Below are 16,077 nucleotides of genomic sequence, written 5' to 3'. Positions count from 1 at the left end.
TTGATTTTGTTCAATTTTTAAAATTCCTCAAACAACAATTGTTCAGGACCATATTTACACATTGTATGCAGAGTGCCTTTTTATAGTATGGTTTGTATTTTGAGTTTCCTTCTGAAACTGTTTTTTATCTACAGAACATCTTAATTTGCTTTAATTGTATGGTTTTTTAAATAAATTGCATTTTTGTTATAAAGCCCTCCTCACACCACTGAAGGCAGTTATTGAGCATTTCCCTTAATAATTAAAGTCCAACTATCTGTTTTAACCTAAGTCAGTTTTGGGTTGCTGCTAGTAAGCGCAGAAAATATCCAATGGATGGGGCACCAGTACACAACCTGGCACACTTTCATTCAGTCATGATATTTCCAAATGATAGTTGCTAGTTTATCTAACGTGTGTCTGGGCTAGATGCAATCCATTTAAAACTAATTTATTTTGCCAGGATCATTGCTTCACATATGCACAAGACATACAGATGTACTGTATGAATAATGAAATAGGACAGGATCAGTTATTTATTTTCTTGCTTTTTACAAGCTTTACTCATATGGGTTTGTGGCCAAAAATGCATCCTAGATTGAATAGTTGTTTTTTTTTTCTTTTTCAAATGACCTAATGATCTCTCTGCCACAAATTTATGTTGGACAGTGTGTCATTTATTTTCCATTATAACAAAGGATTCCATTATTGATGTCTTTATCCCTGAAGCCAGAATACTTCCATATTAGTAATGTTAAATTTTATATTGGCAAATCCTAATTTTTAGCATTGATAGTGAGTAATAAATTATAAATCAGTCGTTTCAAACCATAATAATTATGTAATAGTTGCCATAATTACTACCACCTAGTAATGTCATGGCTATATTTTTGTATTTATATATACATACATACATACATACATACAGTGGAACCTCAGTTCACAACCACAAACTCTGGTTGTGAGCCGAAGCAATTTCCACCATAGGACTGTATGCAAATACAATTAATCCATTCCAGACTGTATGAACTGTATGTAAATATATATTTTTTTAGCTTTTAAGCACAAATATAGTTAATTATACCATAGAATGCATAGCGTAATAGTAACTAAATGTAAAAACATTGAATAACACTGAGAAAACCTTGAACAACAGAGAAAACTAACACTGCAATAGTTCGCGTTATAGTGCTAGGAACCGCTTGCTAAAAACACTTTTTTTTTAAAGAGTTTTAAGCAGAGGGACAAAAAAAATGAACATCATGAAATTCATAATTTAATAAACCACCAAGAAAAGTAACATTGCCACAATGCACGCTCTGAACCTATCGCTGTAAACAGAACTGAAAACAAAAACAAGCCTTTTCTACCTTGTGTGTCCAGCCCTCCCTCTCTCTCTCGCTCGCTTGCTCTCTCTTTCGTGTGTGCATGTGTCTGTCTTTCGCGAGCCTGGAGTGCTTGTTTGTGCCTCTCTGTAGCACGTGCCTGTGTGTGTGTGTGCGCCTCTCTCTCGTGCACACCTGTGTGTGTGTGTGCGCCTCTCTCTCGTGCACGCCTGTGTGTGTGTGCGCCTCTCTCGTGCACGCCTGTGTGTGTGTGTGTGTGTCTCTCTCTCTCTCTCCCACACCTGTGTATGTGCGCGTTGCGCTCTCTTTCTTTCTTGCTCGCTCAATCTCTGCACAGGAAATGCACAGGCAGAGACTGAACATGTACAAACCGAAAGGGAAACTGGCTTGTTCGTATCCTGAGTGTGTGGTCGTGAACCGAGGCAAAAGTTTGGCAAACTTTTTAGTCGTAAACCGATTCGTATGTGTACCGAGACGTTTGTGAACCGCGGTTCCACTGTGTGTATGTGTGTGTGTATATATATATATATATATATATATATATATATATATATATATATATATATATATATATGACTGACTCACTCACTCACTAATTCTCCAAGTTCCCGTGTAGGTAGAAGGCTGAAATTTGGCAGGCTCATTCCTTACAGCTTCCTTACAAAAGTTGGGCAGGTTTCATTTCGAAATTCTACGCGTAATGGTCATAACTGGAAGCTATTTTTTTCCATTTACTGTAATGGAGTTGAGCTCGAAAGCCGTGGGGGGGCAGAGTTTCGTGTGACATCATCACGCCTCCCACGTAATCACGTTTTCCTAGAAAACAAGGAAGAGCTCTAAAAAGCGCTGAAAAAACATGCATTATACAATTGAGAAGGCAGCGAAACAATAAGAAGCGACCGAGTCTCACACAGAACCATATTCCTGAGTGCAGCTACTTAGGAAACAAAGCACGGTGTAAACCTAACGTTTAAATTAAGTTCATAGACAGGCTGCCGCTGGCGTTTGTCATGCCCACGGCTAATGCGGGATACAAGTTTAATGAGAGGGACGGGATATAAGCGAGTTTTGATTACTTTGTAAGTTAAAATTACTGGTGAAGGGCTGTGCTTTTGCAAATTCCGAGAGACTGTCTTTGTGGGGGGATTGACAGTTAAGGCGGGTGGGAGAGTCACGTCATCATCTCCCCTCCCATTCACCTTAATTCGCTGTGATGTAGATGTATATGTATATATATTGTATATATGTGTGTATATGTGTATATATACAGGGTATGTGTATATATATATATATATATATATATGACAGCAACACTCATGATAATGTCAATCATGTTAGGTTATTATTAAAATGTTTCCTTTTCTTTTTAATTACTTCTTTAACACACTACTTCTCCGCTGTGAGGCGCGGGTATTTTGATCTATACTAATAAAAGGCAAAGCCCTCACTCACTCACTCACTCACTCATCACTAATTCTCAAACTTCCCGTGTAGGTAGAAGGCTGAAATTTGGCAGGTTCATTCCTTACAGCTTCCTTACAAAAGTTGGGCAGGTTTTATATCGAAATTCTACGCGTAATGGTCATAACTGGAAGCTGTTTTCTCCATTTACTGTAATGGAGATGATCTTGAACACCGTGGGGGAGTTTAGTGTGACATCATCACGCCTTCCACGTAATCACGCAGTACATAGAAAACCAGGAAGACATGCATTATATAATTCAGAAGGCAGCGAAACAATAAGAAGCGAGCGAGTGACATATACAACCATATTCATGATTTCTGCTACTTCGGAAACAAAGCACGATGTAAACCTACACTTTAAATTAAGTTCATAGACAGGCTTCCGCTGGCGTTTGTAATTTAGTGCCTGCCCATATAAGGCCGTCCGTCAGCGGCAATCCAATAGCAAACTCCCACTAAATATTCACGGGTGAAGGACTGTGCTTATGGAGAGGAAGATGAGATGGTCAGGGGGGTGTTTGACACAAACTCAGCGAAACTACGAGAGAAAGGACTAAGGTAACATTAAATACAGCCATGGACATAGCACGAGATGGCACCAGCACAGGTGGGAACCTTCATGCATGTACACCGGCGGCTCACGTGAACTGGCGAGTGCACAGATAAAAGCAACAGTTCCAAAGAGCTGAACAAAACCTAATTACACAATTGAAAAGGCAGCAAAAAATATGAAGCGTCTGATACAAGCATATTCATAAATCCAGCTACTGCGGAAACAAAGCACACGGTGGAAAAAGTCAATGTCCCGCTAAAGGAAGACAGTGTAAAAAAAAAACCCGTGCATGCAGTGTGTCAGGTCTCAGATAAAAAAGAAGACGAGCTGTTTATTGATGCAGTAAGAACAAATCGATGAATGAAACCTGTCATCTTTACAACGATTGACAAACACGGAATGTAACTTGAACACATCCTACAAATACGAACCTGATTGAAAGAAATAATGATAATCAAATCCTTGATGACAGCAACACTCAGTAACACTCACAAAACAAATACTGTATATTGACAGTCATGTTACGTTATTTTTAAAATGTTCCCTTTTCTTTTCTAGCTTTTTAACACACTACTTCTCGCTGCGTTACGCGGTGTATATATATATATATATATATATATATATCCCGATCTACATACTCGAATAATGGATACTTTATTCGCCATCAATGATTGTTTTGGTAAAGCCATACTCAGTGTATTCATTAGATGAGCGGTAAAAAGTAAGAGCGAGGGAGGATGACTTATTGAGGCATGCAGGCTGTAGTGCATCAACTCTATCTGAATTGCGATCACATTTGAAAAAATATATCTTTTCAAGTTCTATTTAGTCCATATGTGTCAAACTCAAGGGCGCGGGCCACATCCGCCCGTGTAATTATATCCGCCATGAGATCATTTTATATACTGTATTATTGTTATTAATGGCCGGGTATATGAAGCACTGGTAACACAATAAACTACAGATCCCATAATGCATGCACTTCAGCTGCCTTGCGAACACTTACCGTTAATCAAGTCTAGCTTATGATGCTGCAAGTTATTGCGAAGCTAGCTCACACGATGCTGAAAGAAAAGTTGATTCTGAAAATAGAGCCTTTAAAACCGATGGGAGGCTGAGTATATGTTTACTGAACCCGTGTGTCTCATTTGTGGAGCTAATGTGGCTGTAATTACAGAATTTAATCTAAGACGGCACTATGAGACAAAACATCAGGGTAACCTGAATGCAATGCAGAAGATACAGAAAGCAGAAGAATTAAATAAGAATCTGACACTTCAGCGGACGTTTCTACCCGTGCACAATCACAAAGTGATTTCAAGTGAAGCTGCTTTTATGGGAGACACAAATGCACCAGTGCACCTTGCCCCACTTTCCCTGTTGCCAAGTAATGTTAAACCAAGTCGTCACTACGGTGTTCCCAAATCGCACTTTGTTGATAAACTGAGCGCACTGAGTTTGCACGCGCTTTGGTGACTTTGAAGAACAAAAAGTCCGTCTACATGCGGCTCGATCCTTGTGCATGTTTGGTAGCACATATCTGTGTGAGAAGCTTTCTCAGTGATAAAGACTAACAAAACAGCACACAGGAGTCGCCTCACTGATGAGCACCTGCAATCCATCCTGAGAATCTCCACAACACAGAACCTCACAGCAAACAGAAACGAACCTGTGGCCAAAAAAAGATGCCAGGCGTCCAGCTCTAAAATGACATATGAGCAAAGACAACTGAATGATTTGATTTGTTATTGCTGAAAGGAACACATTTTATTTATATTTCCAGGTTTTGTTATGCAGCATGTTCATATTTGAATTTGTATAATTTTGACAGGATATATTTTTATGGAGAGCAAAATCTTTTGGGATATTTAAAATCTAAGTTTATTTTTATATAAATTACATAAGAGTAAAGAAATTTGAATGTTTGTTCTTTTAACGTTTACTTTATTTCTAACTTGTATAATTTAGACAGGATATATTTTTATGGAGAGCAAAATATTATAAGTTGTTTAAGGTTTGAGTTGATTTATTCAGGAATAATATTCCTGTCTGTTTTACCATTCCTACCAAAAATATTTCTGTCGACTAAATAAAAATTCCTTCTATTTAAAATTTAAATAGAACTTGAACAAATACGATAGTTCATAATATCCACGCAGACTTGCACGTAAGAGCGGAGTTATCCATTTTAACAAGCAGCGTATTGCACTGATACGAAATAGCTGTGTGTGTATATATGTAGATATGTATGTATATGTATATATATGTGTGTTTATGTATGTATGTGTGTATGCATATGTATGTGTATATATGTAGATGTATATATGTGTATATATGTGTATATGTATAGATATGTATATATATATATATTTATATATATATATATATATATGTATGTGTGTGTGTGTGTGTATATGTAGATATGTACTGTATATAGATATGTATATATATGTAGACTCAAACCCATTATGACAGCAGCATTCCAAGCTGTGAGAAAACAGTAAAAAGGAGGCGTGTCAGGCGTCGTGGTACATTTTCTGATGCAGCTAGACGAAAACAACTTCGTTACGCTGCCGCCAAATACACAAAACAATTACTTTGACAATCATGTATTTTTAAAATGTTTCCTTTTCTTTTTCATAACTTCTTTAACACACGACATCGCTGCCAAGCGCGGGTATTTTGCTATATATAGATATATATAGATATAGATATATTTAGATATGAGATCAACACTCATATCAATGACAAAACAATTACATTAACAATCATGTTACGTTATTTTTAAAATTTTTCCTTTTCTTTTTCATACCTTCTTTAACACACTACTTCTACGCTGCGAGGCGCGGGTATTTTGATCTATACTAATAAAAGGCAAAGCCCTCACTCACTCACTCACTCACTCATCACTAATTCTCAAACTTCCCGTGTAGGTAGAAGGCTGAAATTTGGCAGGTTCATTCCTTACAGCTTCCTTACAAAAGTTGGGCAGGTTTTATATCGAAATTCTACGCGTAATGGTCATAACTGGAAGCTGTTTTCTCCATTTACTGTAATGGAGATGATCTTGAACGCCGTGGGGCGGAGTTTAGTGTGACATCATCACGCCTTCCACGTAATCACGCAGTACATAGAAAACCAGGAAGACATGCATTATATAATTGAGAAGGCAGCGAAACAATAAGAAGAAGCGAGTGACATATACAACCATATTCATGAGTTCTGCTACTGAAACAAAGCACGATGTAAACCTACACTTTAAATTAAGTTCATAGACAAGCTGGCGTTTGTAATTTAGTGCCTGCCCATATAAGGCCGTCCGTCAGCGGCAATCCAATAGCAAACTTCCACTAAATATTCACGGGTGAAGGACTGTGCTTATGGAGAGGAAGATGAGATGGTCAGGGGGTGTTTGACACAAACTCAGCGAAACTACGAGAGAAAGGACTAAGGTAACATTAAATACAGCCATGGACATAGCACGAGATGGCACCAGCACAGCTGGGAACCTTCATGCATGTACACCGAGCGGCTCACGTGAACTGGCGCGAGTGCACAGATAAAAGCAACAGTTCCAAAGAGCTGAACAAAACCTAATTACACAATTGAAAAGGCAGCAAAAAATATGAAGCGTCTGATACAAGCATATTCATAAATCCAGCTACTGCGGAAACAAAGCACACGGTGGAAAAAGTCAATGTCCCGCTAAAGGAAGACAGTGTAAAAAAAAACCCGTGCATGCAGTGTGTCAGGTCTCAGATAAAGAAGAAGACGAGCTGTTTATTGATGCAGTAAGAACTAATCGATGAATGAAACCTGTCATCTTTACAACGATTGACAAACACGGAATGTAACTTGAACACATCCTACAAATACGAACCTGATTGAAAGAAATAATGATAATCAAATCCTTGATGACAGCAACACTCAGTAACACTCACAAAACAAATACTGTATATTGACAGTCATGTTACGTTATTTTTAAAATGTTCCCTTTTCTTTTTCTAGCTTTTTTAACACACTACTTCTCCGCTGCGATACGCGGGTATATATATATGTATATATATATATATATATCCCGATCTACATACTCGAATAATGGATACTTTATTCGCCATCAATGATTGTTTTGGTAAAGCCATACTCAGTGTATTCATTAGATGAACGGTAAAAAAGTAAGAGCGAGGGAGGATGACTTATTGAGGCATGCAGGCTGTAGCGCATCAACTCTATCTGAATTGCGCGATCACATTTGAAAAACATATCTTTTCAAGTTCTATTTAGTCCATATGTGTCAAACTCAAGGGCGGGCCACATCCGCCCGGCGTGTAATTATATCCGCCCGAGATCATTTTATATACTGTATTATTGTTATTAATGGCCGGGTATATGAAGCGCTGGTAACACAATAAACTACAGATCCCATAATGCATGCGCTTCAGCTGCCTTGCGAACACTTACACGTTAATCAAGTCTAGCTTATGATGCTGCAAGTTATTGCGAAGCTAGCTCACACGATGCTGAAGAGAAAAGTTGATTCTGAAAATAGAGCCTTTAAAACCGATGGGAGGCTGAGTATATGTTTACTGAACCCGTGTGTCTCATTTGTGGAGCTAATGTGGCTGTAATTACAGAATTTAATCTAAGACGGCACTATGAGACAAAACATCAGGGTAACCTGAATGCAATGCAGAAGATACAGAAAGCAGAAGAATTAAATAAGAATCTGACACTTCAGCGGACGTTTTTACCCGTGCACAATCACAAAGTGATTTCAAGTGAAGCTGCTTTTATGGGAGACACAAATGCACCAGTGCACCTTGCCCCACTTTCCCTGTTGCCAAGTAATGTTAAACCAAGTCGTCACTACGGTGTTCCCAAATACGCACTTTGTTGATAAACTGAGCGCACTGAGTTTGCACGCCGCTTTGGTGACTTTGAAGAACAACAAAAGTCCGTCTACATGCGGCTCGAACCTTTGCATGTTTGGTAGCACATATCTGTGTGAGAAGCTCTTCTCAGTGATAAAGACTAACAAAACAGCACACAGGAGTCGCCTCACTGATGAGCACCTGCAATCCATCCTGAGAATCTCCACAACACAGAACCTCACACCAAACAGAAACGAACCTGTGGCCAAAAAAAGATGCCAGGCGTCCAGCTCTAAAATGACATATGAGCAAAGACAACTGAATGATTTGATTTGTTATTGCTGAAAGGAACACATTTTATTTATATTTCCAGGTTTTGTTATGCAGCATGTTCATATTTGAATTTGTATAATTTTGACAGGATATATTTTTATGGAGAGCAAAATCTTTTGGGATATTTAAAATCTAAGTTTATTTTTATATAAAATTACATAAGAGTAAAGAAATTTGAATGTTTGTTCTTTTAACGCTTACTTTATTTCTAACTTGTATAATTTAGACAGGATATATTTTTATGGAGAGCAAAATATTATAAGTTGTTTAAGGTTTGAGTTGATTTATTCAGGAATAATATTCCTGTCTGTTTTTACCATTCCTACCAAAGATATTTCTGTCGACTAAATAAAAATTCCTTCTATTTAAAATTTAAATAGAACTTGAACAAATACGATAGTTCATAATATCCACGCAGACTTGCACGTAAGAGCGGGAGTTATCCATTTTAACAAGCAGCGTATTGCACTGATACGAAATAGCTGTGTGTGTATATATGTAGATATGTATGTATATGTATATATATGTGTGTTTATGTATGTATGTGTGTATGCATATGTATGTGTATATATGTAGATGTATATATGTGTATATATGTGTATATGTATAGATATGTATATATATATATATTTATATATATATATATATATATGTATGTGTGTGTGTGTGTATATGTAGATATGTACTGTATATAGATATGTATATATATGTAGACTCAAACCCATTATGACAGCAGCATTCCAAGCTGTGAGAAAACAGTAAAAAGGAGGCGTGTCAGACGTCGTGGTACATTTTCTGATGCAGCTAGACGAAAACAACTTCGTTACGCTGCCGCCAAATACACAAAACAATTACTTTGACAATCATGTATTTTTAAAATGTTTCCTTTTCTTTTTCATAACTTCTTTAACACACGACATCGCTGCCAAGCGCGGGTATTTTGCTATATATAGATATATATAGATATAGATATATTTAGATATGAGATCAACACTCATATCAATGACAAAACAATTACATTAACAATCATGTTACGTTATTTTTAAAATTTTTCCTTTTCTTTTTCATACCTTCTTTAACACACTACTTCTCCGCTGCGAAGCGCGGGTATTCTGCTAGTGTATATATATATATATATATATATATATATATATATATATATGTATGTGTGTGTGTGTGTGTGTGTGTGTGTATATGTAGATATGTACTGTATATAGATATGTATATATATGTAGACTCAAACCCATTATGACAGCAGCATTCCAAGCTGTGAGAAAACAGTAAAAGGAGGCGTGTCAGGCGTGCGTGGTACATTTTCTGATGCAGCTAGACTAAAACAACTTCGTTACGCTGCCGCCAAATACACAAAACAATTACTTTGACAATCATGTATTTTTAAAATGTTTCCTTTTCTTTTCATAACTTCTTTAACACACGACATCGCTGCGCTGGTATTTTGCTATATATAGATATATATAGATATAGATATATTTAGATATGAGATCAACACTCATATCAATGACAAAACAATTACATTAACAATCATGTTACGTTATTTTTAAAATTTTTCCTTTTCTTTTCATACCTTCTTTAACACACTACTTCTCATCTGACGCGGTATTCTCTAGTGTATATATATATATATATATATATATATATATATATATATATATATATATATATATATATATATATATACACAGTACAGGCCAAAAGTTTGGACACACCTCCTCATTCAATGTGTTTTCTTTATTTTCATGACCATTTACATTGGTAGATTCTCACTGAAGGCATCAAAACTATGAATGAACACGTGGAGTTATGTATATTGCATTTGTGCGATGATGTTTTCACATATATTGTCTCTTTCTTTCAGGTGTTTAATAGAAACCACAGCATAGAGAGAAATGCAAAATTATTTGGAAACGAACAGCGTCCGATCAGCTGTAAAAGTATGGCATTTCTAAATGTTTGCTTTTTTCAGTCTGATTCTCTCAGTCAGACTGTATATTTGTCTCTTATTTAGTGCACGCAAGAACATGCAGGTGGCCAGATGCTGTATGCTACAACAAGCTGGCGGTGATCAACGCACATTTTAAAAAACGAAAGAGACAAATATATGTGACATTTTAAAGAAATCATTTTATGACACAATTTACCTTTATTTATTTATTTACTTACTTCCTAAAGCCTAAAGTCACAAGTAGTGTATATATACACACACACATATATAAACATATATATACATATACACACACACATACATATATAAATATACATATACACACACACATATATAAACATATATATACAGGTACATATACACACACACACACACACACACACACACACACACATATATATATATCTATATACAGTCTTTGAGGTGCGAGCAACTGTTGCTGGGGGTGCCAGAATCCATCAAGGAAGAAAAATGAAAAACATTATTTGTACAAAATCTTAATTTATTTATCCATTCCTAAATAATTAAATGGGCAGGGTATTTCGTATAAGTGCCATACGCTGTTTGTTAAAACGGATGACTCCCGCTCTTACGTGCAAGTCTGCCTGGATACTATGAACTATCGTATCTGTTCAAGTTCTATTTAAATTTTAAACAGAAGGAATTTTTATTTAGTTGACAGAAATATCTTTGGTAGCAATGTAAGTTAAATGTAGGCATCATTGCATAAATTTTTCCTCACCATACAAATGTAAAGAGTAAATTCGCCTTACATTCCAACCAAAGATAGTTGTGTAGACTAAATAGAACTTGAAAAGATATATTTTTTCGAATGTGATCGCGCAATTCAGATTGAGTTGATGCGCACTATATCGAGCCCACGTGCTAATGTGGTTTCGCCTGCGTGCCTCAATAAGTCGCCCTCCCCTCGCTCTTACTTTTTTACCGTTCATCTAATGAGTACACTGAGTATGGCTTTACCAAAACAATCATTGGTGGTGAATAAAGTATCCATTATTCATAAAGCAATTGGTGATCTGTCTTTCTGCGTTAACCGCATATTTTTTCATACGTCTCAAACCAAGGGGTTGCGAGGGTAAAATGAATTGGGAAGCGCTCGTACATACTCAGTGTACCCCCTCTCGGGAATCGAACCTCGGACGTCGGCGCTAGTGGTGACTACCATTGCGCCACGGCGTGTGGTTTGTCTATTTGAGAGTATGTAGATCGGGGTATATATATACATATATATATATATATATATATTTATATATATATATATATATATATATATATATATATATAATATACCCGCGCTTCGCAGTGGAGAAGTAGTGTGTTAAAGAAGTTATGAAAAAGACAAGGGAACATTTTAAAAATACCGTAACATGATTGTCAATATACAGTAATTGTTTTGTGAGTGTTATGAGTGTTGCTGTCATCAAGGATTGGATTATCATTATTTCTTTCAATCAGGTTCGTATTTGTAGTATGTGTTGTGTTCAAGTTACATTCCGTGTTTTTCAATCGTTGTAAAGATAACAGGTTTCATTCATCGATTCGTTTCTTCATGCATCAATAAACAGCTCATCTTCCTCTTTATCTGAGACTTGACACACTGCATGCACATGTTTTTTTTTTTTTGTTTTGTTTTTTTTTTACACTGTCTTCCTTTAGCGGGGCATTAACTTTTTCCACCGTGCTTTGTTTCCGCAGTAGCTGCACTTATGAATATGTTTGTATGTATCAGACGCTTCATATTTTTTTGCTGCCTTCTCAATTGTGTAATTCGGTTTTGTGAGTGAGTCAGTGAGGGCTTTGCCTTTTATTAGTATAGATATTTATATGTGTAGATATATGTGTATATATGTATATGTATATGTATGTGTGTGTGTGTGTGTGTGTGTGTATGTATGTATATATATATGTATGTGTGTGTATATATATATATATATATATATATCTATTCATATATCTATACATATATACATATATATCTATACATATATATATATATATATATCTATCTATACTAATAAAAGGCAAAGCCCTCACTCACTCACTCACTGACTCATCACTAATTCTCCAACTTCCCGTGTGGGTGGAAGGCTGAAATTTGGCAGGTTCATTCCTTACAGCTTCCTTACAAAAGTTGGGCAGGTTTTATATCGAAATTCTATGCGTAATGGTCATAACTGGAAGCAGTTTTTCTCCATTTACTGTAATGGAGATGAGCTTAAACGCCGTGGGGGCGGAGTTTTGTGTGACATCATCACGCCTCCCACGTAATCACGCAGTACATAGAAAACCAGGAAGACCTCAAAAAAGCGCTCAAGAAAACATGCATTATATAATTGAGAAGGCAGCGAAACAATAAGAAGCGGCGAGTGACATATACAACCATATTCATGAGTTCTGCTACTGAAACAAAGCACGATGTAAACCTACACTTTAAATTAAGTTCATAGACAGGCTGCGCTGGCGTTTGTAATTTAGTGCCTGCCCATATAAGGCCGTCCGTCAGCGCCAATCCAATAGCAAACTGCCACGGGTAAATATTCACGGGTGAAGGACTGTGCTTATGGAGAGGAAGATGAGATGGTCAGGGTGGTGTTTGACACAAACTCAGCGAAACTGCGAGAGAAAGTGCCAGGACTAAGGTAACATTAAATAAAGCTATGGACATAGCACGAGATGGCACCAGCACAACTAGGAACCTTCGATGCAAGTACACCGAGTGGCTCACGTGAACTGACGCAGTGCACAGATAAAAAGCAACAGTTCTAAAGAGCGCTAAACAAAAACCGAATTACACAATTGAAAAGGCAGCAAAAAATATGAAGCGTCTGATAAGCATATTCATAAATGCAGCTACTGTGGAAACAAAGCACACGGTGGAAAAAGTCAATGTCCCGCTAAAGGAAGACAGTGTAAAAAACCCGTGCATGCAGTGTGTCAGGTCTCAGATAAAGAAGAAGACGAGCTGTTTATTGATGCAGTAAGAAACGAATCGATGAATGAAACCTGTCATCTTTACAACGATTGACAAACACGGAATGTAACTTGAACACAACACATCCTACAAATATGAACCTGATTGAAAGAAATAATGATAATCAAATCCTTGATGACAGAAACACTCAGTAACACTCACAAAACAAATACTGTATATTGACAGTCATGTTACGTTATTTTTAAAATGTTCCCTTTTCTTTTCTACCTTTTTAACACACTACTTCTCGCTGCGATACGCGGGTATATATATATGTATATATATATATCCCGCTCTACATACTCGAATAATGGATACTTTATTCGCCATCAATGATTGTTTTGGTAAAGCCATACTCAGTGTATTCATTAGATGAACGGTAAAAAGTAAGAACGAGGGAGGATGACTCATTGAGGCATGCAGGCTGTAGTCTTGCGTCAACTCTATCTGAATTGCGCGATCACATTTGAAAAAATATATCTTTTCAAGTTCTATTTAGTCCATATGTGTCAAACTCAAGGGCCGCGGGCCACATCCAGCCCGGTGTAATTATATCCGCCCGAGATCATTTTATATACTGTATTATTGTTATTAAAGCCGGGTATATGAAGCGCTGGTAACACAATAAACTACAGATCCCATAATGCAGCGCTTCAGCTGCCTTCCCGAACATTTACCGCGTTAATCAAGTCTACCTTATGATGCTGCAAGTTATTGCGAAGCTAGAGTTATTGCGCACTGAGTTTGGCGACTGAAGAACAAAAAAAGTCCGTCTACATGCGGCTCGAACCTTGTGCATGTTTGGTAGCACATATCTGTGTGAGAAGCTCTTCTCAGTGATAAAGACTAACAAAACAGCACACAGGAGTCAGCCTCACTGATGAGCACCTTCAATCCATCCTGAGAATCTCCACAACACAGAACCTCACACCAAACGGAAACGAACTTGTGGCCAAAAAAAGATGCCAGGCGTCCAGCTCTAAAATGACATATGAGCAAAGACAACTGAATGATTTGATTTGTTATTGCACGTAAGAGCGGGAGTCAACCATTTTAACAAACAGCGTATTGCACTGATACAAAATAGCTGTGTGTGTATATATGTAGATATGTATGTATATGTATATGTGTGTGTGTGTGTATGTGTATATATATATATGTATTTGTGTGTATATATGTGTGTGTATGTATGTATATATGTGTATATGTATAGATATGTATATATATATATGTTTATGTGTGTGTGTGTGTAAATATAAATATATATATATATATATATATATATATATATATATATATATATATATATATATATATATATATATATAATAATAATAAAAGGCAAAGCCCTCACTCACTCACTCACTCACTTACTCACTCATCACTAATTCTCCAACTTCCCATGTAGGTAGAAGGCTGAAATTTGGCAGGCTTATTCCTTACAGCTTACTTACGAAAGTTAAGCAGGTTTAATTTCGAAATTCTACATGTAACGGTCATAACAGTCGATAACGGTCGACAACGTCCGCCATGTTGAACTTTCTTATTTATGGCCCCATCTTCACGAAATTTGGTAGGCGGCTTCCCTGCGCTAACCGAAACCAATGTATTTACTTATTTCGATGGTATGACGCCACTGTCGGCCCCATATTGAACTTTCCAACTTCACCAATTTTCAAACTTCCCGTAGGTAGAAGGCTGACCCCATCTTCACGAAATTTGGTAGGTGGCTTCCTGCGCTAACCAAAACCGATGTGCGCACTTATTTCGGTGGTATGGCGCCACTGTCGCCCGCCATATTGAATTTTCCAAACGTCACTAATTCTCCAACTTCCCGTGTAGGTAGAAGGCTGAAATTTGGCAGACCCATTCCTTACAGCTTACTTACAAAAGTTAAGCCGGTTTCATTTCGATATTCTACGCGTAACGGTCATAACGGTCAACATCGTCCGCCATGTTGAACTTTCTTATTCATGGCCCCATCTTCACGAAATTTGGTAGGTGGCTTCCCTGAGCTAACCGAAACCAATGTACATACTTATTTCGGTGGTATGACGCCACTGTCAGCCGCCATATTGAACTTTCCAATATCACTAATTCTTCAACTTCCCGTATAGGTAGAAGGCTGAAATTTGGCAGGCTCATTCCTTACAGCTTACTTACAAAAGTTAAGCAGGTTTCATTTCGAAATTCTCCACGTAATGGTCATAACGGTCAACAACGTCCGCCATGTTGAACTTTCTTATTTATGGCCCCATCTTCTCAAAATTTGGTAGGCGGCTTCCCTGCACTAACCGAAACCAATGTACGTACTTATTTCGGTGGTATGATGCCACTGTCGGCCGCCATATTGAACTTTTCAACAGTCTTTGTTACTTATGGGCCCATCTTCAAGAAATTTGGTACACGGGTTGCCAACGCTAACTGAATCCTACTTACGTACATATATACGTCCATAGCCTGCAGCTCGGTCAACATGTGAGGTGGCGTTGGGTCCCCCATCCCAACGCCTCCCACGATGTTGGCTGCCTGCCTATATAAGACCGTCCGTCGCTCCGGTCTCTACATTCCCTTCC

At 37.3% G+C, this 16,077-nt stretch overlaps 1 protein-coding gene across 11 annotated transcripts in view; it reads left to right on the top strand.

Moving 5' to 3' along the window:
* pdlim5a (PDZ and LIM domain 5a) overlaps nucleotides 1-16,077 on the top strand; it is a 244,895-nt gene that overhangs the window by 141,034 nt on the left and 87,784 nt on the right. The window lies entirely within an intron of this gene.

Source organism: Polypterus senegalus, chromosome 4 (genome assembly GCF_016835505.1).
Source record: "Polypterus senegalus isolate Bchr_013 chromosome 4, ASM1683550v1, whole genome shotgun sequence".
Classification (NCBI taxonomy): domain Eukaryota; kingdom Metazoa; phylum Chordata; class Cladistia; order Polypteriformes; family Polypteridae; genus Polypterus; species Polypterus senegalus.
This window is presented reverse-complemented; position numbering and strand designations above follow the sequence as displayed.